Consider the following 27,838-nt stretch of genomic DNA (forward strand, 5'->3'; position numbering starts at 1 on the left):
TATGTATTCAGGCCCTTGTAATTTTTTTCCAATACTGCCAACTTGTTACTGATGATTGATTTCACATTGTGGCACGAGTATATAGTGAAATGAGTGGTATTCACCTACAACAACATAGTGATAACATGGAGCCGGCAGGTGATCCAGGTCACAAGAGGTCAAGCAGTGGAAGGAGGAAGACGTGGTGGTCAAAGGAATGGCAGGGGACAAGCACCTCTTCTTTTGGAGAGGTGTGTGGGAACGTGGTAGAGGACACGGACCAAGACAGCGCAGCAACAGCAAAGAGTGTCCAATGAAATCCAAGCAATAGTTGTAGACCATGTCATAAATAATGGCATAACAATGACTGAGGCAGCTACAATGATTCAACCTCAGAAGATCAACGGTGGCCTCAATCATCAGAACTTTCCACAATGAGAAGCGGTAAGTCCTCAGCGTGCACTAAACATTAGGCTACTCTCAATTATCAAATGACTGTATACTGTGTACCACAGAGTAGGTGATGTGACTAAATGTGTTCTTACTGTAATTGTCCCTACAGAATTGAGACTCTGCCAAATAGGGGAGGCAGAGGCAAAGTTCTGACTGACCAACAAGAGCGGGCTGTGGTCAATTTGGCTCGGGCCAGACATGTTCAACAACCTGGAAGCCATACCGTTAGCCGACTATTACACGCATGCTGAAAAGGCACCAGGTGTCTCTAAAACAGATGTACCCTGGGCCTTTTGAAAGAAATGCAGAGTGAAGCAACTGAGGAATGAGTATGTTCAGTTTCAAAATGCCTGTTATGAAAAATTCCCCCAAGAATTCTACATCAATTCTCTTTCCAAAATGTATTTTTAGAGGGTGTTGGAGCTGGATACTGACAAAAACCATCACAAATTCCTCTTTTTTGATGAGGCAGGCTTCCACCTGGCCAAGACAAGGAGGAGAGGTCAGAATTTCATTGGCCAGCGGGCAACAATCCAAGTACCTGGACAACGTGGGGCCAACATCACCATGTGTATGGCTATATCAGAAGATGGTGTGGTACGATCCAAGTACCTTGACAACGTGGGGCCAACATCACCATGTGTGAGACTATATCAGAAGATGGTGTGGTACGATCCAAGTACCTGGACAACGTGGGGCCAACATCACCATGTGTATGGCTATATCAGAAGATGGTGTGGTACGATCCAAGTACCTGGACAACGTGGGGCCAACATCACCATGTGTATGGCTATATCAGAAGATGGTGTGGTACGATCCAAGTACCTGGACAACGTGGGGCCAACATCACCATGTGTATGGCTATATCAGAAGATGGTGTGGTACGATCCAAGTACCTTGACAACGTGGGGCCAACATCACCATGTGTGAGACTATATCAGAAGATGGTGTGGTACGATCCAAGTACCTGGACAACGTGGGGCCAACATCACCATGTGTATGGCTATATCAGAAGATGGTGTGGTACGATCCAAGTACCTGGACAACGTGGGGCCAACATCACCATGTGTGAGACTATATCAGAAGATGGTGTGGTACGATCCAAGTACCTGGACAACGTGGGGCCAACATCACCACGTGTGAGACTATATCAGAAGATGGTGTGGTACGATCCAAGTACCTGGACAACGTGGGGCCAACATCACCATGTGTATGGCTATATCAGAAGATGGTGTGGTACGATCCAAGTACCTGGACAACGTGGGGCCAACATCACCATGTGTGAGACTATATCAGAAGATGGTGTGGTACGATCCAAGTACCTGGACAACGTGGGGCCAACATCACCATGTGTATGGCTATATCAGAAGATGGTGTGGTACGATCCAAGTACCTGGACAACGTGGGGCCAACATCACCATGTGTGCTGCTATATCAGAAGATGGTGTGGTACGATCCAAGTACCTGGACAACGTGGGGCCATCATCACCATGTGTGCGGCTATATCAGAAGATGGTGTGGTGGGATGCAGACCTCGTTTGGATCATATAATGCAGCTCTCCTTGTAACCTTCCTTGATGAGATAAATCAGGTCTGTAGAGCTGATGGCGTGACCTATGTCATTGTGTGGGATAATGTCAGGTTCCACCATGCTCAAATGGTGCAAGCATGGTTTCAGGCCTATCCACAATTTACCACCCTGTACTTACCCCCATACTCTCCTTTTCTTAATCCGATTGAGGAATTTTTCTCCACATGGAGGTGGAAGGTATATGATAGGTGCTCTCACAAACAAGCCACCCTTCTCCAGGCCATGGATGACGCATGCAATGACATCATGGCAGACCAGGGTCAGGCCTGGATTCGCCATGCCCGAAGATTCTTCCCAAGATGTTTGGCTAATGAAGACATCCATTGTGAATCCAAAAGACAGGGTTGATGGAAATATAGAAGTACAGTAATCAAACCTTGTTTTGCTTTTTACAGTAAGCCAGGTGAGGAACACTGCAGTGATGTTTTACAGTAAGCCAGGTGAGGAACACTGCAGTGATGTTTTACAGTAAGCCAGGTGAGGAACACTGCAGTGATGTTTTACAGTAAGCCAGGTGAGGAACACTGCAGTGATGTTTTACAGTAAGCCAGGTGAGGAACACTGCAGTGATGTTTTACAGTAAGCCAGGTGAGGAACACTGCAGTGATGTTTTACAGTAAGCCAGGTGAGGAACACTGCAGTGATGTTTTACAGTAAGCCAGGTGAGGAACACTGCAGTGATGTTTTACAGTAAGCCAGGTGAGGAACACTGCAGTTGATGTTTTACTGTAGTTTGTTTCATTTTTGTAGTTAATCATTTTTGCTTTGATTCAATGAAGCCTGTGTTGTGATTTTATTGTATTTCATCAATAAATGTCTTATTTTGTTCAATGATTCCACTGTGTCTGTAGTTCTCTCTACTAGTCCTTTTACAGTGATGTATTTACGTGAAGTGCCATAATGAAACATGTATCACATATTTTGTACTACAATATTTCATGATTGTACGAACAACTACACAGTGAAACTATCGGTAACTTGTGTGTGGGTGAACTAAATGAATGTTCCTATGGTATTTCATGATAAATGAGTTATTTGAACCAATGATTCTGCGGGTGCAAGGTTTTAAGATCTGAATGCGCAGTGCAATGTTTTGAACATTGCACAGCCTGTGTTACAAGTGATGACCGTAATGAGTTTTGTGTCTGGAGTTTTGAAAAAATGACTGCAAGGTTCTGAAATGAGGGTAAAAGTGACTGTAAAACTGTAATACACACTTTTACGGTGTCAGTCAATTGTTTGGACACACCTATTCGTTCAAGGGAAATGTATACATTGAAGAATAATAGTGAAGACATTCAATTCTTCAAAGTAGCCACCCTTTGCCTCTTGGCATTCTCTCAACTAGCTTAATGAGGTAGTGACCTGGAATGAATTTCAATTAACAGGTGTGACTTGTTAAAAGTTCATTTCTTCTTAATGCATTTGAGCCATTCAGTTGTGTTGTGACAAGGTAGGGGGGTATACAGAAGATATCCCTATTTGGTAAAAGACCAAGTCTATATTAATATTATAATTATTATTTTTAATTGACCTTTTATTTAACTAGGCAAGTCAGTTAAGAACTATTGTAGCTTCACGGTTCATTTAGTTCGTTTTTTCTTTTGTTTTGCTTTGCTTTGCTTTGCTTTGAGGTTCACATAGCAATAAAGATGTGGAACCCAGATCACGCTGCGCTTTGGTCCAGTTATTATGATGATCGTGACAGCACCCACGTACATACAGCTGCTCAACCGTAAGAGACAGCAAGAAGAGAACTGATAAAAACAGCAACGTTTTGGAAAACACTTCAGGAACTGTTTAGGAACATTTAGACTTCTTGGTGTCGCTTTACAACACAACCCTTAGGTTTTCCCAGAGGCAAAAACAACTCCCCTTCATAACTCTGAAACAAGAAGTTATTAACCATAAGTATTTGTAACCTCTCTAATCCCTCTCTCTCTCCTCAGGTCTACAACAGGCTGTAATATTCACAACTATGTATAAACTCAATTGTCAAATGGTGGCTTTTATTCCAAGCCCCACTTTAATCTAAAATTAGACGCAATACAATTCCCATTAGCTGCGAGAGGGATGGGATTCTAGGCTCTATATTTTAGAAGAAAGGAAAGCCATTTTGACAGAGAAGAGACCATTTGAGAGGATATTATTGTATCTGTTTTCGGGAACGCAAGGCAGCCCCAATACCTGGGAGGGCCATTAAGAGGAGAGTTTAAGAGTTTAAGAGCTCAGATTTAGTTGCTGCTTATTAATGGGAACAATAACTGTCAGGGAATAAAATGACATGTGTAGTACTGAGTGAGAGAGAAGATTGAGAAATAACAGAGAGAGAGAGAGAGAGAGAGAGAGAGATGAAGGTAGACCCTGCTCTATACTATAGTACGTCGTCCGTTCCTGCAGTCGAATGACATAGTGAGTGGAATGTTATTCATATTTTTCATAATTTCATAAATAATATACATTATGAAGAACAAAATGGTTTTGTTATATTTCAGTCTTCTGTGATGTATGTAAAGTGTAATTTTGGGATGCAAACTCAAAATGGAAAACATTTCAACTATATATCTAACACGGTACTGTACTTTTGTTTCAAAGTAGACTTGTTTAAGTCTACCAAGAAACACTGTGTGACCCTGATTTAGCCCACTGCAGTAAATTAAAGAACACTCAACGTGCCTGTCTCTTTATGTTGCCAAGAGTGAAGGGGCAGACATCTGTGTAATTCTTAATATTCCATCTTCATGAGCACAGAAAGATTGCAGTCATATAATAAGGCAGTCATATAAGAAGACAGTCATATTAGAAGACAGTCATATAATAAGGCAGTCATATAATAAGGCAGTCATATTAGAGACAGTCATATAAGAAGGCAGTCATATTAGAAGGCAGTCATATTAGAAGACAGTCATATAAGAAGGCAGTCATATAATAAGGCAGTCAAATTAGAAGACAGTCATATTAAAAGGCAGTCATATTAGAGACAGTCATATTAGAAGACAGTCATATTAGAAGCCAGTCATATTAGAGGCAGTCATAATAGAAGACAGTCATATTAGAGACAGTCATAATAGAGGCAGTCATAATAGAAGACAGTCATATTAGAGACAGTCATAATAGATGGCAGTCATATTAGAGACAGTCATAATAGAAGCCAGTCATATTAGAGGCAGTCATAATAGAAGACAGTCATATTAGAGACAGTCATAATAGAGGCAGTCATATTAGAAGACAGTCATATTAGAGGCAGTCATAATAGAAGACAGTCATATTAGAGACAGTCATAATAGAGACAGTCATATTAGAAGCCAGTCATATTAGAGGCAGTCATAATAGAAGGCAGTCATATTAGAAGACAGTCATATTAGAGACAGTCATATTAGAGACAGTCATATTAGAGACAGTCATATTAAAGACCAGTCATATTAGAGACAGCATATTAGAGACAGTCATATTAGAGACAGTCACATTAGAGACAGTCATATTAGAGACAGTCATATTAGAGACAGTCATATTAAAGACCAGTCATATTAGAGACAGCATATTAGAGACAGTCATATTAGAAGACAGTCATATTAGAGACAGTCACATTAGAGACAGTCATATTAGAGACAGTCATATTAGAGACAGTCACATTAGAGACAGTCATATTAGAGACAGTCATATTAGAAGACAGTCATATTAGAGACAGTCATATTAGAAGACAGTCACATTAGAGACAGTCATATTAGAGACAGTCGTATTAGATGACAGTCATGTTAAAAGACAGTCATATTAGAAGGCAATCATATTAGTGGCAGTCATATTAGAGACATTATCATTAAACAAATTGATCTGAGGCAAATGTATCAGCAGCACATGCTCAAGTCTGTTTTTATCTGGGTGCCAGGTATTGTGTGTGCATGTGTGTGTGCATGCGTGCTGTGTGTGTGCGTGGGTGTGTGCATGTGTGCCGTGTGTGTGTGTGTGTGTGTGCATGCGTGCCGTGTGTGCATGCGTGCCGTGTGTGTGCGTGTGTGTGTGCATGTGTGCATGTGTGCCGTGTGTGTGCGTGTGTGTGTGCATGTGTGCCGTGTGTGCGTGTGCGCGCAAGGTGCTGTTGGATGGACACATTAATCACAGCGTTGGAGACAAATTAACGACTTGCTCTCCGTGACAATGATGTTTTGACGAAAGAGAGGAGAGAAACAGAGCGAGAGAAAGGAGAGTGAACAAGAGAGATAAAAGGGACATTGAAATAGAGAGATAAAGAAACTATCAGGAAGCTAAGCAAACAACAAATAAATACTGATAAAAAAATATATATTTTATATGAATGACAGGTCGAAATATTATTTTCTTTTTTTCTCTTTCTTTGGCACGGTGAAACCTCCCTCTGTGTTCAGCTCAGTTCAAAGCCAGAAGGCCCCTGTGTTAAAATCAACGATAAATAGATATTTAATCATCAGCAGATCAAAACACTTTCAGATCTCCGTGCAACAACAAAGGCCTAACCAGCCCCCTGATACTCAGCCTGACGCGTCTCAGTTTAACACACGTCAGATATAAAGCACAAACAATCTCCATCAATAGACAAAAAGACGCCGTTTCTCACTTCGACATCATATATTCAACACCTTGGTCTACCTGCCTTTTACTAAAGGTTACCCCTCCGAGGGGTACACAAAACAAACAGATTACCCACTTTCATATCCTCCTTTTTTCCTCTGCTCTCTCTGTCATTTTCTCTTCATCTCTGTCTTTTTTCTGGGCTTGCTGAAGCGAGGCGTGGTGAAATCAACAGGAGACCAGTAGTGGTGTGTGTGTGTGTGTGTGGTGATGTTGGTGGACCACTCTGCCATGACAAGGTGTCATTAGGAAAGGACCACTGATTCACTGTTCTGACAGCTGCTAGGACAAACATGCAATCATCGTATAAGAGGGAGTCACCGAGGGGGGCCACAATACACCTACCACTCTCTACCGCTCTGTTTACATGTCTCTCCTCTCCTCTCCTCTACTTGTTTCTTTCTCTATCATTTCCCCCACTGTTTCCGTTTTTCTCTCTCCTTTTGTCTTAATCTTAGAAATAATTTCATCAGTGTCATGCATTGTGTCTCCTCTCCACACAGATAAAGAAAGTCCAATAAGTCCAATAAGCAAAATTATCTATCTAGATAGGGCCAACGCTGGGAAATAAAGACAGGCAATGCATTTACATTTTTTATAGTTACATGAATAGAATGATGTCATCACAATACTCAATAACTTTTTTTCTCCTTCTTTCCGCTATTCTGCTGTTTCTTTAGCTGCATTGAACCACAGTCAGGTTGTTAGCTCTGAACATCAATCGAAGGGAGAAGTTTGCTCTTCTGAAGAATTATGGGTAAGAAACACTGGCTTCCTGTTCTGGTGAATTATGTGTAAATGGCCTCTGGTTCCTTGCTGGGCTTGGTGTGTTTGTGTGTGTGTATGTGTGCCTGTGTGGGTGTTTGCATGTGTGTTTGTATACTGGTGGGTGGATGATTACAGTTGTTTCTGTCGGAGGAGGATGAATACATAATAAAAGGAGAGCCAGCGGATGTAAATCGTCTCCCGGCGAGGCAGGAAGATCAATTGTTATAACATTACAGGCTGGGAAAGTAGTCATTCACTCTATCGGCTGCAGAATAAACCCACTGATTACATGCAATCAATGTGATAATGGCAAAAACACATTTGGCCAATGGGCCGCACGGCCGTAAAGCCGTCTCTTCGAGGCTCACGCTACACTAGACAAGCTAACAGAGGGGACCGGAATAAATGCGACATATACTGTTAAAGCGCTAGGTAGGACAGGCTAGCAGAGGGGACGGTAATGATTGTGACACACGTCGGAGGCCTGTGGTTCCTAACCTGTCTTAGATCAAACAAGGATTACCACCAGGGTACATCTCCAGCTGTGGCCATTTATATAACACTATTGATTTACCATTGTGTTATCTATATAAACGCATTCTGTCCCTTCCTAGCTATTTCCCTTCCACTACATCCACTTTTCAGAAGAAATGAAACCAAAAACACTCCAGGAATCACTGTTAATTCTGAAAATACATAATATGAAATTATTATGATTTATCTGTAACAAATATCAATAAATATATCAAATATTTTGGTATCATATTCCTATAATTAATATACCTACCTCGGAAAAATTGTGTCATTCCACTACAACACAAATGTCAATGTGAATGATAGATGTGGTGTAGTTATTTCTGCTGAGGTGATGTTGTTGAACAGGTGGGTGTGTAATGGGACCAGATATGAAAGAAGCATGGTCTTGTTCACTGAAGACAGGCCTGTCAAGGTGGGCCGATCCTCAAAAGATATGGCTCTGTCTGTGTGTGTATGTGGGTATGTGTGTGTATGTGTAGCTATGTGTGTGTGTGTGTGTGTGTTACTAGAGAACAGAGCTGTAGGCGCAGCCCTTAACCACTCAACACAACACCATACAAGACAATATGAAACTCAACAATGAAAAATAAAGGACAAAAGAATGATCACTATTCTCTGTATAGAAAACAACATTTTCCTTTATTGAAACACTCAATGAAAAGTGTGCAGTGCTTGTAGCCGTGGTCTGGTGTGTGAGTGGATAGGCAGTGTTATCTGGGAGCATTAGGGGTGCAGAGACCCCTCAAAACATTCACTGACACGAACACACACCCTCGCTGACACGCACCCTGGCTGACACACGCACCCTGGCTGACACACACCCTGGCTGACACACACCCTGGCTGACACACACACCCTGGCTGACACACACTGTGGCTGACACACACACACCCTGGCTGACACACACACCCTGGCTGACACACACACCCTGGCTGACACACACACCCTGGCTGACACACACACCCTGGCTGACACACACCCTGGCTGACACACACACCCTGGCTGACACACACACTGTGGCTGACACACACACACACACCCTGGCTGACACACACCCTGGCTGACACACACACCCTGGCTGACACACACCCTGGCTGACACACACCCTGGCTGACACACACACCCTGGCTGACACACACACCCTGGCTGACACACACCCTGGCTGACACACACACCCTGGCTGACACACACCCTGGCTGACACACACCCTGGCTGACACACACACCCTGGCTGACACACACACCCTGGCTGACACACACACCCTGGCTGACACACACCCTGGCTGACACACACACCCTGGCTGACACACACACTGTGGCTGACACACACACGCACACCCTGGCTGACACACACCCTGGCTGACACACACCCTGGCTGACACACACACCCTGGCTGACACACACCCTGGCTGACACACACCCTGGCTGACACACACACCCTGGCTGACACACCCACCCTGGCTGACACACACACCCTGGCTGACACACACACCCTGGCTGACACACACACCCTGGCTGACACACACACCCTGGCTGACACACACCCTGGCTGACACACACACGCACACCCTGGCTGACACACACACGCACACCCTGGCTGACACACACCCTGGCTGACACACACCCTGGCTGACACACACCCTGGCTGACACACACACCCTGGCTGACACACACACCCTGGCTGACACACACACGCACACCCTGGCTGACACACACACCCTGGCTGACACACACCCTGGCTGACACACACACGCACACCCTGGCTGACACACACACGCACACCCTGGCTGACACACACACCCTGGCTGACACACACCCTGGCTGACACACCCTGGCTGACACACACTGTCGTGCCGGGATGGATTCAGAGTAAATAAACTTGGCTGTTTTTCAATAAGCAGCAATACTCCGCTGTCAGAGCGAAGCGCTCATCTGTTTAACACACACACACACACACACACACACACACACACACACACACGCTCAAATAAGTTTGAACCAGACGTGGGATCAAATGAAATTGCTGAAAAACTTGTCCGGATTAAAAAACACATCTTATTAAACAAATGATAAAAGAGGATTTTACTCTCAGAAATATGACAGGGTTATGAGATGTGAAATGGGAGGATAGGATGAAGGGAGAGGGAGAGAGGGGTGGAGAAGAGAGGGGTAGAAAAGAGAGGAGGGAGGGAAAGGTGAGTGTGCAGGCAATAAGATGGCGTTGGTTGTGTCTGTCGTTGGGTCGGTGGGGTGATGGGGCGTTGGGGCGGAGGGCAGCGAGGTGATGGGGCGGCGTGGCATTGGGGCGGTGGGGTGATGGGGCGCGGGGAGTTGGGGCGGTGGGTCGGAGGTCGGTGGGGTGATGGGGCGGCGGAGTGATGGGGCGGCGGGGTGTTGGGGCGGTGGGGTGATGGGGCGGCGGGGAGTTGGGGCGGTGGGTCGGATGGTGGTGGGGTGAGGGGGCGGTGGGTCGGAGGTCGGTGGGGTGATGGGGCGGTGGGTCGGAGGTCGGTGGGTGATGGGGCGGCGGGGTGTTGGGGCGGTGGGGTGATGTAGCGGTGGGTCGGAGGTCGGTGTGGTGATGGGGCGGCGGGGCGTTGGGGCGGTGGGGTGATGGGGCGGTGGGTCGGAGGTGGGGGGTGATGGGGCGGTGGGGTGATGCGGCGGCAGGGCGTTGGGGCGGTGGGGTGATGCGGCGGTGGGTCGGATGGCGGTGGGGTGATGGGGCGCGGGTGATGGGGCGGCGGGGCGTTGGGGCGGCGGGGTGATGGGCGGTGGGTCGGATGGCGTGGGGTGATGGGCGGCGGGGTGATGCGGCGGGCGTGGGTGGGGTGATGGGGCGGCGGGGAGTTGGGGGCGGAGGCGGTGGGGTGATGCGGGGTGGGTCGGAGGTCGGTGGGGTGATGGGGCGGCGGGGTGATGCGGCGGCGGGGCGTTGGGGCGGTGGGGTGATGGGGCGGCGGGGAGTTGGGGCGGTGGGTCGGATGGCGGTGGGGTGATGGGGCGGCGGAGTGATGGGGCGGCGGGGCGTTGGGGCGGTGGGGTGATGGGGCGGCGGGGAGTTGGGGCGGTGGGTCGGATGGCGGTGGGGTGATGGGGCGGCGGAGTGATGGGGCGGAGGGGCGTTGTGGCGGTGGGGTGATGGGGAGGCGGGGTGATGGGGCGGTGGGGCGGTTGTTGTTTGGGGTGAGAAGCAGAGCAGAGCGGGCCCAGGCCGGCAGCCTCTTTAACCAGATCAGATTGGGGAAATTGGCTGTCAGGACAGGATTGTCGTGATTTATACCCGTCTATCAAGAAGAGAGGAAACGGTGCAAGCTGCTCCCGCTAGCCCCCGTCTCCCTCCCTCCTCCTTCCCCTCCCCCTTCCCCTCGCTACGCTTGCAAAGCATCTTACACCCTTAACGCCACCATCTGCTACCAAATCTAATTCACATTCCACCATAATCAGGTTTACCCTGTAATGCCCACTCTGCCTCTCTCTCGCTGTCTGTCTGTCTGTCTGTCTGTCTGTCTGTCTGTCTGTCTGTCTGTCTGTCTGTCTGTCTGTCTGTCTGTCTGTCTGTCTGTCTGTCTGTCTGTCTGTCTGTCTGTCTGTCTGTCTGTCTGTCTGTCTGTCTGTCTGTCTCCCTTTCTACCTTTACTCTATCCCTTCCACTTCCTACCTCTCTCACTTTCTCCTTCTCTCTCTTTCTTTTACACTATCTGTCTTCATAAATGCATGTCTTTTACACGGTCCGTGGTATGTGTGTTTATGTGAACGTGACTGTCCGTAACTATATATTTGTCATTGAAAGATCCCTATAGATGGAGTAAAGGAGTCAATGGAAACACATGGTGGAAAGATCCCTATAGATGGAGTAAAGGAGTCAATGGAAACACGTAGGGGAAAGATCCCTATAGATGGAGTAAAGGAGTCAATGGAAACGTGTAGGGGAAAGATCCCTATAGATGGAGTAAAGGAGTCAATGGAAACGTGTAGGGGAAAGATCCCTATAGATGGAGTAAAGGAGTCAATGGAAACGTGTAGGGGAAAGATCCCTATAGATGGAGTAAAGGAGTCAATGGAAACGTGTAGGGGAAAGATCCCTATAGATGGAGTAAAGGAGTCAATGGAAACGTGTAGGGGAAAGATCCCTATAGATGGAGTAAAGGAGTCAATGGAAACGTGTAGGGGAAAGATCCCCATAGATGGAGTAAAGGAGTCAATGGAAACGTGTAGGGGAAAGATCCCCATAGATGGAGTAAAGGAGTCAATGGAAACGTGTAGGGGAAAGATCCCTATAGATGGAGTAAAGGAGTCAATGGAAACGTGTAGGGGAAAGATCCCTATAGATGGAGTAAAGGAGTCAATGGAAACGTGTAGGGGAAAGATCCCCATAGATGGAGTAAAGGAGTCAATGGAAACGTGTAGGGGAAAGATCCCCATAGATGGAGTAAAGGAGTCAATGGAAACGTGTAGGGGAAAGATCCCTATAGATGGAGTAAAGGAGTCAATGGAAACGTGTAGGGGAAAGATCCCCATAGATGGAGTAAAGGAGTCAATGGAAACGTGTAGGGGAAAGATCCCTATAGATGGAGTAAAGGAGTCAATGGAAACGTGTAGGGGAAAGATCCCTATAGATGGAGTAAAGGAGTCAATGGAAACGTGTAGGGGAAAGATCCCTATAGATGGAGTAAAGGAGTCAATGGAACGCAGACTTTCCATTGACCAGATTTGGAGCACATTCAACAAATTTGATATAACAAAGTGGACACGCTTCAAATCCGTCATGATTTGTGTATATTATTATTATCATTGTAACAGGCCCATAATGTGTTTACTTAATAAATCTTCTTAAGGATTAGCCCTTTTTCAGTTTTCGCCTAAAATGACATACCCAAATCTAACTGCCTGTAGCTCAGGCCCTGAAGCAAGGATATGCATATTATTGGGACCATTTGAAAGGAAACACTTTGACGTTTGTGGAAATGTGAAAGGAATGTAGTAGAATATAACACATTAGATCTGGTTAAAGATAATACAAAGAAATAAACAACAGTTATTTTATATTTTTCTGTACCATCATCTTTGAAATGCAAAAGAAAGGCCATACTGTATTATTACAGCCCAGGTAAAATTTAGATTTTGGCCACTATATGGCATCAGTGTATGTGCAAAGTTTTAGACTGATCCATTGAACCATTGCATTTCTGTTCAAAATGTTGTGTCAAGACTGCCCAAATGTACCTAATTTGTTTATTAATAACTTTTCATGTTCAAAATTGTGCACTCTCAAACAATAGCATGGTATTCTTTCATTGTAATAGCTACTGTAAATTGGACAGTGCAGTTAGCTTAACAACAATTTAAGCTTTCTGCCAATATCAGACATGTCTTTGTCCTGGGAAATGTTCGTGTTACTTACAACCTCATGCTAATCGCATTAGCCTACGTTAGCTCAACCGTCCTGTGGAAGGGACACCGATCCTGAAGAAGTATATCCAAATTGGATATATTTAGTTGTTTTCGCTGCATAACATGTAGAAGTTGTCCCTTTTCTGGTTTAGAAGAAGTGACTGCTAAATGCTAACTCTCGTTTGTATAAGCTGGTTAGCATAGCTAGCATACAGAAATCGTTGATGGTAGTCAAAGTAATTTTTAGCTGTAATGCAGTTGTTCGGTAACAATGCACACAAACATGGTTTCGGGTTGACATCCATACAAGCATGTTTACCTCAGCATGGTGTGAAATACACTTTCTAGGGAGCTTTTCCTAGCCACCGTGCTTCTAGACCTGCATTGCTTGCTGTTTGAGGTTTTAGGCTGGGTTTCTGTACAGCACTTTAAGATATCAGCTGATGTAAGAAGGGCTTTATAAATACATTTGAATGATTTAATTGACATAGAAACAATAGCCTAAATGTACGCTAATTTTGCTGGGGGGCAATGAGGTGACTTGGGAGCTTTATACCATGTGTTTCCATGGCAATTCCATTGTTTAGGTCGAGCTTGATTGACCTCTTTACCGCATCGATCTCCTCATTGTCCCACAGCAAAATGATCCTACATTTAGGCTATTGTTTATATGTGTATTTCACACCATGTTGAGGTAAACATTTAAGTATAATGGTTGCATGGATGTAAACCAGCGGTGGTCGGTGACAATTTAAGATGAGGGAGGATTATTCTTTTTCCTGAGCATTGTCTTATTTCTATTACAGCATATTGGATGACTGTCATTCATAGCCAGCTCAAAGTAACATTGATAGGTTCAGACTACTACATGATACTCACATGTATCTGATATCCATCATGGGGTTGCTACAACTTAGGCTATGAATGAAGGTTTACAACGTAGGTGCAAACAGATTGAGAGAAAAATGTGAGTACTTAAGGTGACAGACAGACTGACAGATTCAATACCGCCTTGCACACTCTTGACTGCATCTAGCTGATCTTGGGTGTAATCATTAGTCCAACTGTTGCAAACGAGAGTTTCTACTCGACAAATCCAGCTATGTTCCGTTTGCTTCCGTTTAAGAAAAGTTTTTCAAACATATGCATCAGCATGATCATTTTGCTCGTTGTAGAATTCCTTCTTGCATCTATGTGTTCTCCTCTTCTCACCGTTTCCCTTCGCTTGTGGACTTCAGGGCAAAACACATCAACTTTCTGTGACCAGGCGAAAAACCTTTCCAAACCAAACCTTCATATCATAACCACTAACCTCTACACACAGCCTACCTACATCATCATAGCTACTGGAACTAACGTGTTAGTAAACCCGCTGCAATCGTGCAGTACAGTGTAGGCAGCAAGCAGTTTAGCGGTTACACTGGCAGGCCCTGGTGGCAATAAATTAATAAAACCAAAAGCTTAACTTGACTTGGATGAATTCCAGTGTTGGATAGTCATAGCCAGCTAGGTATGTTTGAACCAGGTGCTATACTAGCTAGTTGTATTTGCTAGCCAAATGAAAGTGAATAAAAAATATGAATTATAGATAGCTCCCGCTCTCTTTCTCTATCTCACACTCCCCCTCTTGCTTCTCCTTCATTTTTAAATAAATACATTTGTTAAAAACTCTTCAACTAACTACTCACCACATTTTATGCACTGCACTGCAGTGCTATCTAGTTGTAGCTTATGCTTTCAGTACTAGATTCCTTCTCTGATTGGGTGGACAAGTTGTCAGCTCGTGCTGCAAAAGCTCTGATAGGTTGGAGGACGTCCTCTGGAAGTTGTCATAATTACTATGGAAGTCTATGGAAGGGGGTGAAAACCATGAGCATCCTAGGTTTTGTATTGAAGTCAATTTACCCAGAGGAGGACCAAAGCTAGCTCTCCTCTGGGTTCACCATGGTGCTTTAATGTTTCACTATTTAAAAAAAATGACATTCACTGAGGAGGATGGTCCTCCCCTTCCTCCTCTAAGGAGCCTCCACTGATGTCAATCCCAATACATGTTCATGTCATCGTCACCAATCAACTGCATTGCAGTTAAAAAACGACTTGGACTACCACCACAGATTTCTATAGCTGAAAAGGAACAACTGCTAAATGTTATGCATCGAAAACAATGTCCCCATCAGCTTTTTCTTAAATTCAATCAGTCAGAGTAACACAAACTACAGTTAAAAAAACGAGTCCACCCTTTTTCCAATAGTTGAAGAGGGGTAAAGATGTAGAAGGAGAGGTGAGGTAGAATGGGGGGACTCGGATGTGACAAGACGTGTGGTGAGACGAGGGTGAAGATGACAGGAGAACAGGTGACAGAAGTAGTGAGGATGGTGATGAGGGGTGAAGATGGATGAGGAGATGTGAGGAGGGTTGAGACTGACAGAGATGTAAAGCTCTCTCTGTTCTGCTTTGCTAATCCTACGCTGTAAACCCACAATCCAATCACCATTGTCCCCTCACACACGCATACAAACACACACACGCACACAGACACACACACAGTCACACACACAGTCACACACACCCGAACCACAAATCTGTTTGCGGCCCATCTGTGTTAAAGCCATCTAGTTTATTAGAGATGGATGAATTTACAGTAACGAGCCATTCCCATGACAAATAATCATTTTCAGATGGTATAAATAAAAGGTGGTCTCAAGAGGGGACTAAGCTTAATCAGTGGAGTGTGTGTGTGTGTGTGTGTGTGTGTGTGTGTGTGTGTGTGTGTGTGTGTGTGTGTGTGTGTGTGCGTGCATGCGTGCGTGTGCGTGTGTGCGCGTGCATGTGTGTATGTATGCGCGCGCGTGTGTGTGTGGAAGGGCTGTGGAACTAACACTGAGGAAGGAGACACCACCAGAGAACATCTCTCTCCATCTAAACACCATATTATCTCATCTCATTCGTTACCTTGTTACCCTCCCCTCTCAGTCCTTCCTCTAAACCTATCTATCCCTCCGTTAAATGCCATACTTTTATCTGTCTGTTACTAAGGGTGTGTCTTCCTATGGTGTGTGTGTGTATCGACCTGCTGGCATGTCTCTGAGTGTTGGTGTAAGCACAACAGCCCTAGCCTGTGTACCAGTGCCATAACTGCATGTATGCGTGTGTTTGTATGTCTGTGTGTGTGTCTGTCTGTGTGTGTGTGTGTGTCTGTCTGTCTGCCTGTGTATGTTTGTCTGTCTGTGTGTGTGTGTGTGTATGTGTCTGTGTGTCTGTGTGTATGTCTGAATGTGTATGTGTGTGTGTGTGTGTCTGTCTGTGTCTGTGTGTGTGTGTCTGTTTTGTCTGTGTGTGTGTCACTTCTGTCTGTATGTGTGTGTCTGTGTGTGTGTGACTGTGTGTGTCTGTGTCTGTGTGTGTGACTGTGTGTGTGTCTTGTGTGTGGTCTGTCTGTGTGTGTGTGTGTGTGTGTGTGTGTGTGTGTGTGTGTGTGTGTGTCTGTCTGTCTGTCTGTCTGTGTCTGTGTGTGTCTGTCTGTGTCTGTCTGTCAGTGTGTGTGTGTGTGTGTGTGTGTCTGTCTGTGTCTGTGTGTGTGTGTCTGTTTTGTCTGTGTGTGTGTCACTTCTGTCTGTATGTGTGTGTCTGTGTGTGTGTGACTGTCTGTCTGTGTCTGTCTGTGTCTGTCTGTGTGTGTCTGTCTGTCTGTCTGTCTGTCTGTCTGTCTGTCTGTCTGTCTGTCTGTCTGTCTGTCTGTCTGTCTGTCTGTCTGTCTGTCTGTCTGTCTGTCTGTGTCTGTCTGTCTGTGTGTGTGTGTGTGTGTGTGTGTGTGTGTCTGTGTCTGTCTGTCTGTCTGTCTGTCTGTCTGTCTGTCTGGCTGGCTGGCTGGCTGTCTGTGTCTGTCTGTCTGTGTCTGTCTGTGTGTGTGACTGTGTGTGTGTCTTGTGTGTGTCTGTCTGTCTGTGTGTGTGTCTGTCTGTGTCTGTCTGTGTCTGTCTGTATCTGTCTGTGTCTGTTGGTGTGTGTGACTGTGTGTGTCTGTCTGTGTGTGTGTGTGTGTGTCTGTCTGTCTGTCTGTCTGTCTGTCTGTCTGTCTGTCTGTCTGTCTGTCTGTCTGTCTGTCTGTCTGTCTGTCTGTCTGTCTGTATGTCTGTCTGTGTATGTACCAGCCCTCTCACGTGAAACACACAATAAACAAACACACATACACACGCACACACACACACACAGCGGCCGTCTCCATGTGCCAGTAACGTGCTTGTCTGTGATTGGTTTAGGTTCTGTGTGACAGCGGCATGCCAATGGTCTATAATAGGTTTGACCCATTAAGTCCAATTGGCCTAAGACTGTGAGCCCTTGGCCACAGTCAAACAAACACACTCCCTTTAAAGGTATTTGCCTAAACCAAACAGTATCCAGTCAATACCCAGTCAATATACAGTCAATACCCAGTCAATACCCAGTCAATATCCAGTCAATTCCCAGTCAATTCCCAGTCAATACCCAGTCAATATCCAGTCAATATCCAGTCAATACCCAGTCAATTCCTAGTCAATATCCAGTCAATACCCAGTCAATACCCAGTCAATACCCAGTCAATACCCAGTCAATATCCAGTCAATACCCAGTCAATTCCTAGTCAATATCCAGTCAATATCCAGTCAATACCCAGTCAATACCCAGTCAATATCCAGTCAATACCCAGTCAATACCCAGTCAATACCCAGTCAATATCCAGTCAATATCCAGTCAATACCCAGTCAATATCCAGTCAATATCCAGTCAATATCCAGTCAACACCCAGTCAATTCCCAGTCAATACCCAGTCAATTCCCAGTCAATTCCCAGTCAATATCCAGTCAATATCGCAAGACATGTTGCGAGAAATGTCCTGGTAGCAGAGATGTTTGGCCATGGCTCTGCCTGAAACTCAAGGCTCACACACACACACACACACACACACACACACACACACACACACACACACACACACACACACACACACACACACACACACACACACACACACACACACACACACACACACACACACACACACACACACACACACACACACACACACACACACACACACACACACACACACACACAGAGGCCCTATTAGCGTGGTGGGCTAACTGGTCACATCTGGCTGTATTTTACAGCAGGCAGTAAATCCAGCTAAAAGTCAGTGACTCATGATGCCACTGATGATCTGTATACATCTACATTTAATCTGCCAAACACTAACACTGTACATCTACATGTAATCTGCCAAACACTAACACTATACATCTACATTTAATCTGCCAAACACTAACACTGTACATCTACATTTAATCTGCAAAACACTAACACTATACATCTACATTTAATCTGCCAAACACTAACACTGTACATCTACATTTAATCTGCCAAACACTAACGCGAAACATCTACATTTAATCTGCCAAACACGAACACTATACATCTACATTTAATGTGCCAAACACTAACACTATACATCTACATTTAATCTGCCAAACACGAACACTATACATCTACATTTAATCTGCCAAACACGAACACTATACATCTACATTTAATGTGCCAAACACTAACACCGTACATTTACATTTAATCTGCCAAACACTAACACTATACATCTACATTTAATCTGCCAAACACTAACACTATACATCTACATTTAATCTGCCAAACACTAACACTGTACATCTACATTTAATCTGCCAAACACTAACGCGAAACATCTACATTTAATCTGCCAAACACTAACACTGTACATCTACATTTAATCTGCCAAACACTAACACTGTACATCTACATGTAATCTGCCAAACACTAACACTATACATCTACATTTAATCTGCCAAACACTAACGCGAAACATCTACATTTAATCTGCCAAACACGAACACTATACATCTACATTTAATGTGCCAAACACTAACACTATACATCTACATTTAATCTGCCAAACACTAACACCAAACATCTACATTTCATGTGCCAAACACCAAACATCTACATTTTATCTACCAAACACCAAACATCTACATTTTATCTACCAAACACCAAACATCTACATTTTATCTACCAAACACCAAACATCTACATTTTATCTACCAAACACCAAACATCTACATTTTATCTACCAAACACCAAACATCTACATTTAATCTGCCAAACACTAACACTATACATCTACATTTAATCTGCCAAACACCAAACATCTACATTTAATCTGCCAAACACTAACACCAAACATCTACATTTAATCTGCCAAACACTAACACTATACATCTACATTTAATCTGTCAAACACGAACACTATACATCTACATTTAATCTGCCAAACACTAACACTATACATCTACATTTAATCTGCCAAACACCGAACATCTACATTTAATCTGCCAAACAATAACACCAAACATTTACATTTATTCTGCCAAACACTAACACTATACATCTACATTTCATCTGCCAAACACCAAACATCTACATTTAATCTGCCAAACACTAAAACTATACATCTACATTTAATCTGCCAAACACTAACACTATACATCAACATTTCATCTGCCAAACACCAAACATCTACATTCAATCTGCTGAACAATAACACCAAACATTTACATTTAATCTGCCAAAAACTAACACTATACATCTGCATTTATTCTGCCAAACACTAACACCAAACATCTACATTTAATCTGCCAAACACAAACACAAAACATCTACATTTAATCTGCCAAACACTGACATTGTACATCTACATGTAATCTGCCAAACACTAACACTATACATCTACATATAATCTGCCAAACACTAACACCAAACATCTACATTTAATCTACAAAACACTAACACCAAACATCTACATTTAATCTACAAAACACTAACACCAAACATCTACATTTAATCTGCCAAACACAAACACCAAACATCTACATTTAATCTGCCAAACACTAACACTATACATCAACATTTAATCTGCCAAACACTAACACCGTACATTTACATTTAATCTGCCAAACACTAACACTATACATCTACATTTAATCTGCCAAACACTAACACCGTACATTTACATTTAATCTGCCAAACACTAACACTATACATCAACATTTAATCTGCCAAACACTAACACCGTACATCTACATTTAATCTTCCAAACACTAACACCAAACATCTACATTTAATCTGCCAAACACTAACACCAAACATCTACATTTAATCTGCCAAACACTAACACTATACATCAACATTTCATGTGCCAAACACCAAACATCTACATTTAATCTGCCAAACACAAACACTATACATCTACATTTAATCTGCCAAACACTAACACTATACATTAACATTTAATCTGCCAAACACTAACACCAAACATCTACATTGTATCTGCCAAACACTCTCTCTACCTCTATCCCCCTCTCTCTACCTCTATCCCCCTTCTCTCTACCTCTATCCCCTTCTCTCTACCTCTAGCCCCTCTCTCTACCTCTATCCCCTCTCTCTACCTCTATCCCCGCCTCTCTACCTCTATCCCCCTCTCTCCAACTATATCCACCTCTCTCTACCCCTATCCCCCTCTCTCTACCTCTATCCCCTCTCTACCTCTATCCCCCTCTCTCCAACTATATCCACCTCTCTCTACCCCTATCCCTCTCTCTCTACCTCTATCCCCCTCTCTCTACCTCTATCCCCCTCTCTCCAACTATATCCACCTCTCTCTACCCCTATCCCCCTCTCTCTACCTCTATCCCCCTCTCTCTACCTCTATCCCCTCTCTCCAACTATATCCACCTCTCTCTACCCCTATCCCCTCTCTCTACTTCTCACTACCTCTATCCCCCCTCTCTACCTCTATCCCCTCTCTCCAACTATATCCACCTCTCTCTACCCCTATCCCCCTCTCTCTACCTCTATCCCCTCTCTCCAACTATATCCACCTCTCTCTACCCCTATCCCCCTCTCTCTACCTCTATCCCCCACTCTCTACCTCTATCCCATCTCTCTACCTCTATCTCTCTACCTCTATCCCCCTCTCTCTACCTCTATCCCCTCTCTCCAACTATATCCACCTCTCTCTACCCCTATCCCCTCTCTCTACCTCTATCCCCCACTCTCTACCTCTATCCCATCTCTCTACCTCTATCTCTCTACCTCTATCCCCCTCTCTCTACCTCTATCCCCTCTCTCTACCTCTATCCCCCTCTCTACCTCTATCCCCCTCTCTCTACCTCTATCCCCTCTCTACCTCTATCCCCCTCTCTCTACCTCTATCCCCTCTCTCTACCTCTATCCCCCTCTCTCTACCTCTATCCCCCACTCTCTACCTCTTTCCCCTCTACCTCTATCCCCCTCTCTCTACCTCTATCCCCCACTCTCTACCTCTATCCCCTCTCTCTACCTCTATCCCCCTCTCTCCAACTATATCCACCTCTCTCTACCCCTATCCCCTCTCTCTACTTCTCACTACCTCTATCCCCCTCTCTCTACCTCTATCCCCTCTCTCTACCTATATCCCCCTCTCTCTACCTCTATCCCCCTCTCTCTACCTCTATCCCCTCTCTCTACCTCTATCCCCCTCTCTCCAACTATATCCACCTCTCTCTACCCTATCCCCCTCTCTCTACCCCTATCCCCCTCTACCTCTATCCCCTCTCTCCAACTATATCCACCTCTCTCCAACTATATCCCCCTCTCTCTACCTCTATCCCCTCTCTCTACCTCTATCCCCCTCTCTCCAACTATATCCACCTCTCTCTACCCCTATCCCCCTCTCTCTACCCCTATCCCCCTCTCTCTACCTCTATCCCCTCTCTCTACCTATATCCCCCTCTACCTCTATCCCCCTTTCTACCTCTATCCCCTCTCTCTACCTCTATCCCCCTTACCTCTATCCCCCTCTCTCTACCTCTATCCCCCTCTCTACCTCTATCCCCTTCTCAACTATATCCACCTCTCTCTACCCCTATCCCCTCTCTACTTCTCACTACCTCTATCCCCCTCTCTCCAACTATATCCACCTCTCTCTACCTCTATCCCGTTCTCTATACCCCTATCCCCCTCTCTCTACCTCTATCCCTCCTCTCTACCTCTATCCCCCTTTCTACCTCTATCCCCTCTCTCTACCTCTATCCCCCTCTCTCTACCTCTATCCCCCTCTCTCTACCTCTATCCCCCTCTCTCTACCTCTATCCCCTCTCTACCTCTACCCCCTCTCTCCAACTATATCCACCTCTCTCTACCTCTATCCCCCTCTCTCTACCTCTATCCCCTCTCTCTACCTCTACCCCCTCTCTCCAACTATATCCACCTCTCTCTACCCCTATCCCCCTCTCTCTACCCCTATCCCCCTCTCTCTACCTCTATCCCCTCTCTCCAACTATATCCACCTCTCTCCAACTATATCCACCTCTCTCTACCCCTATCCCCTCTCTCTACTTCTCACTACCTCTATCCCCCTCTCTCCAACTATATCCACCTCTCTCTACCCCTATCCCCTGTCTCTACTTCTCACTACCTCTATCCCCCTCTCTCTACCTCTATCCCCCTCTCTCTACCTCTATCCCCCTCTCTCTACCTCTATCCCCCTCTCTCCAACTATATCCACCTCTCTCTACCCCTATCCCCTCTCTCTACTTCTCACTACCTCTATCCCCCTCTCTCCAACTATATCCACCTCTCTCTACCTCTATCCCGTTCTCTATACCCCTATCCCCCTCTCTCTACCTCTATCCCTCCCTCTCTACCTCTATCCCCCTTTCTACCTCTATCCCCTCTCTCTACCTCTATCCCCCTCTCTCTACCTCTATCCCCCTCTCTCTACCTCTATCCCCCCTCTCTACCTCTATCCCCCTCTCTACCCCCCCTCTCTACCTCTATCCCCTCTCTCTACCTCTGTCCCCCTCTCTCTATCCCCCTCTCTACCTCTATCCCCTTCTCTCTCTCTATCCCCTCTCTACCTCTATCCCCCTCTCTACCTCTATCCCCCTCTCTCCAACTATATCCACCTCTCTCTACCCCTATCCCTCTCTCTCTACCTCTATCCCCTCTCTCTACCTCTATCCCCCTCTCTCCAACTATATCCACCTCTCTCTACCCCTATCCCCCTCTCTCTATCTCTATCCCCCTCTCTCTACCTCTATCCCCTCTCTCCAACTATATCCACCTCTCTACCCCTATCCCCTCTCTCTACTTCTCACTACCTCTATCCTCCTCTCTACCTCTATCCCCTCTCTCCAACTATATCCACCTCTCTCTACCCATATCCCCTCTCTCTACCTCTATCCCCTCTCTCCAACTATATCCACCTCTCTCTACCCTATCCCCCTTCTCTCTCTCTATCCCTCTCTACCTCTACCCCTTCTCTCTCTCTATCCCCCTCTCTCTACCTCTATCCCCTCTCTCCAACTATATCCACCTCTCTCTACCCCTATCCCCTCTCTCTACCTCTATCCCCCACTCTCTACCTCTATCCCCTCTCTCTACCTCTATCTCTACCTCTATCCCCTCTCTCTACCTCTATCCCCTCTCTCCAACTATATCCACCTCTCTCCAACTATATCCACCTCTCTCTACCCCTATCCCCTCTCTCTACTTCTCACTACCTCTATCCCCCTCTCTCCAACTATATCCACCTCTCTCTGCCCTATCCCCTCTCTCTACTTCTCACTACCTCTATCCCCCTCTCTCTACCTCTATCCCCCCTCTCTACCTCTATCCCCCTCTCTACCTCTATCCCCCTCTCTCCAACTATATCCACCTCTCTCTACCCCTATCCCCTCTCTCTACTTCTCACTACCTCTATCCCCCTCTCTCCAACTATATCCACCTCTCTCTACCTCTATCCCGTTCTCTATACCCCTATCCCCCTCTCTCTACCTCTATCCCTCCTCTCTACCTCTATCCCCCTTTCTACCTCTATCCCCTCTCTCTACCTCTATCCCCCTCTCTCTACCTCTATCCCCCTCTCTCTACCTCTATCCCCCTCTCTCTACCTCTATCCCTCTCTCTACCTCTACCCCTCTCTCCAACTATATCCACCTCTCTCTACCTCTATCCCCCTCTCTCTACCTCTATCCCCCTCTCTCTACCTCTATCCCCCTCTCTACCTCTATCCCCCTCTACCTCTATCCCCCTCTCTCCCCCCTCTCTACCTCTATCCCCCTCTCTCTACCTCTATCCCCCTCTCTCTATCCCCCTCTCTACCTCTATCCCCCTTCTCTCTCTCTATCCCCCTCTCTCTACCTCTATCCCCCCCTCTCTACCTCTATCCGCCTCTCTACCTCTACCCCCTTCTCTCTCTCTATCCCCTCTCTCTACCTCTACCCCTTCTCTCTCTCTATCCCCTCTCTCTACCTCTACCCCCTTCTCTCTCTCTATCCGCCTCTCTCTACCTCTACCACCTTCTCTCTCTCTATACGCCTCTCTCTACCTCTACCCCCTTCTCTCTCTCTATCCCCTCTCTCTACCTCTACCCCCTTCTCTCTCTCTATCCCCTCTCTCTACCTCTACCCCCTTCTCTCTCTCTATCCCCTCTCTACCTCTATCCCCTCTCTCCAACTATATCCACCTCTCTCTACCCCTATCCCCCTCTCTCTACCTCTATCCCCCACTCTCTACCTCTATCCCCTCTCTACCTCTATCTCTACCTCTATCCCCCTCTACCTCTATCCCCTCTCTCCAACTATATCCACCTCTCTCTACCCCTATCCCCCTCTCTACCTCTATCCCCCTCTCTCTACCTCTATCCCCTCTCTCTACCTCTATCCCCCTCTCTCTACCTCTATCCCCCTCTCTACCTCTATCCCCCTCTCTCTACCTCTATCCCCTCTCTCTACCTCTATCCCCCTCTCTCTACCTCTATCCCCCTCTCTCTATCCCCCTCTCTACCTCTATCCCCCTTCTCTCTCTCTATCCCCCTCTCTCTACCTCTATCCCCCTCTCTACCTATATCCCCCCCTCTCTCTACCTCTATCCCCTCTCTCTACCTCTATCCCCCCTCTCTACCTCTATCCCCCTCTCTACCTCTATCCCCCTCTCTCCCTCTATCCCCCTCTCTACCTCTATCCCCTCTCTCTACCTCTATCCCCCTCTCTCTACCTCTATCCCCCTCTCGCCAACTCTACCCCCTTCTCTCTCTCTATCCGCCTCTACCCCCTTCTCTCTCTCTATCCGCCTCTCTCTACCTCTACCCCTTTCTCCCTCTCTATCCGCCTCTCACTACCTCTACCCCCTTCTCTCTCTCTATCCCCTCTCTCTACCTCTACCCCCTTCTCTCTCTCTATCCGCCTCTCTCTACCTCTACCCCCTTCTCTCTCTCTATCTGCCTCTCTCTACCTCTACCCCTTCTCTCTCTCTATCCCCTCTCTCTACCTCTACCCCTTCTCTCTCTCTATCCCCTCTCTCTACCTCTACCCCTTCTCTCTCTCTATCCGCCTCTCTCTACCTCTACCCCCTTCTCTCTCTCTATTCGCCTCTCTCTACCTCTACCCCTTCTCTCTCTCTATCCCCTCTCTCTACCTCTACCCCCTTCTCTCTCTCTATCCCCTCTCTCTACCTCTACCCCCTTCTCTCTCTCTATCCGCCTCTCTCTACCTCTACCCCTTCTCTCTCTCTATCCGCCTCTCTCTACCTCTACCCCCTTCTCTCTCTCTATCCGCCTCTCTCTACCTCTACCCCCTTCTCTCTCTCTATCCGCCTCTCTCTACCTCTACCCCCTTCTCTCTCTCTATCTCCTCTCTCTACCTCCTCTTGTCTATCTGTTTCTCTTCTGTATCAGTCTCTGCTCCACCTCTTCATACAAACTCCATATCCCTTTTTCATTGTACCTCTTTCTACGTTCTTTCTCCTTTTTTGTCACTGTTTTACACACACTATTTCTCTATCTTGACTTCTCTCCTTCTTTCTGAGACTCCCTCTCTCTTCCTCCATGGTCACTAACATGTTCATTGAAGCAGTCAGACACAGAAGCAAAGGAAACAGACCCTAACCACATTATAAACACAACCACAATCCAACCATAAAATAATCGCAAACACAATTCAACACATTTTAAATACACCCACTGACAATTATTAAACACTAAAACTAACCCCAAATTACAAAGTATACCATCACTGCTGAAACAACACAGAGACGTTTTTAATGAACCTTCAGACGTAAGCCAAACCAAAGCATTTAAAAACATCACAACGGTGAACAAGCAACAAACATGTTTTCAGATGCTCACTGCCACCAGGGAAACACAACAACACAATAACAAAGCAACCACGTGTAATACCCTTGTTAAAACCAAGTAAAGAGTTTATTTGTTATAATTAATTGGTATTAGATTTAAAAGGTGATTGAATGCTGCTGAATTGTTACGTCGGTAATGCATTTCTTTTGAAGGAATATTCCTTTAAAGAACAAGTGAAATAGGTTGATTTACTTTTCGGTTTTGACCAATAAGGTAGCTTGTTAAGCTGAGGCCAATGGGAGAGTTGACCTGGTTAACAGGAGGCCTGGGAAAGAGACGTTGAAGAAAGAGGGAGAGATGTTGAAAAAAGGATGGAGAGAAAAAGAAAGAAAAACTATAAAAGAAGACGAGAAAAGCTCAACAAAACCCATATCTACCGAGTTTTGAAGGGAAATATTGATTTTATTTTATTAATGAGTTATTATATTTTTATTAAGAAAAACTTAGTAGAGATTGAAGCTACCGTTTCATTGTGGAGGTATTTGACAGCCTCGAGATTAGCCTAGCGTCGTGCGAGAACTGGAGAGAATTACTTGTGGAAGATTAACGAGTTCATGTTACCATGGGATATGTGTTGCTGCTAAGGAGCACTGTCTGCATTGATAGCTGTGCATCTTGTGAGGACACCTGCACGGAACTGCTATACTTCGCTGAGGAAATATATAGGAGTAGTGAGTAACCACAACGGTGGGGTGCTTCGGGACTTTATGTGTGTCGCCATTTTTTGGGCGGAGCTCCAACGCGCGCCAATGGGTTTAACCAAGCTTGCAATTCATTTGGACATGGGTTGTGAAAAATCATTGGGGTTTATTATTTATTTATTTTGATGTGGTACATTGAAAATGTGATAATATACATATTGAACCTTATGTCTGTTGCGTTGGTCATTTACTGTTTCAGTTTCATTTAATGCATGGGAAAGCACATCCTTATATAATAACAACAATCTATAATCGTTCTATCTGAAATGAATCCTCTAGTTTGTCATCATCCTAGCGAGTTTATAATAGGGATTCTTATTGGAGATGTGCTTCTCTCCTAACATCCCATGCTGTTCAGATATTCTAAGTAAGGTCATATCATGAGAGTCACATTTGAGCCTGGTGAGAGGGTTACACATTAAACAGCAGCCAGCCCAGTAACCCTTGTACACAACAACTAGCTAGCTGCCCATTAAAGTGTCAACACAACTTAGTGTCAGCTACTGTACTCCGACTAACCTCATCACAGACCTGGGGATCATTCAGGTGGGGGAAATGTACTGAACATTAT

At 45.4% G+C, this 27,838-nt stretch overlaps 1 protein-coding gene across 4 annotated transcripts in view; it reads right to left on the bottom strand.

Moving 5' to 3' along the window:
• Positions 1 to 27,838, bottom strand: part of LOC115125136 (estrogen-related receptor gamma-like) — a 331,310-nt gene that overhangs the window by 125,126 nt on the left and 178,346 nt on the right. The window lies entirely within an intron of this gene.

Source organism: Oncorhynchus nerka, linkage group LG18 (assembly GCF_034236695.1).
Source record: "Oncorhynchus nerka isolate Pitt River linkage group LG18, Oner_Uvic_2.0, whole genome shotgun sequence".
Taxonomy (NCBI): Eukaryota; Metazoa; Chordata; class Actinopteri; order Salmoniformes; family Salmonidae; genus Oncorhynchus; species Oncorhynchus nerka.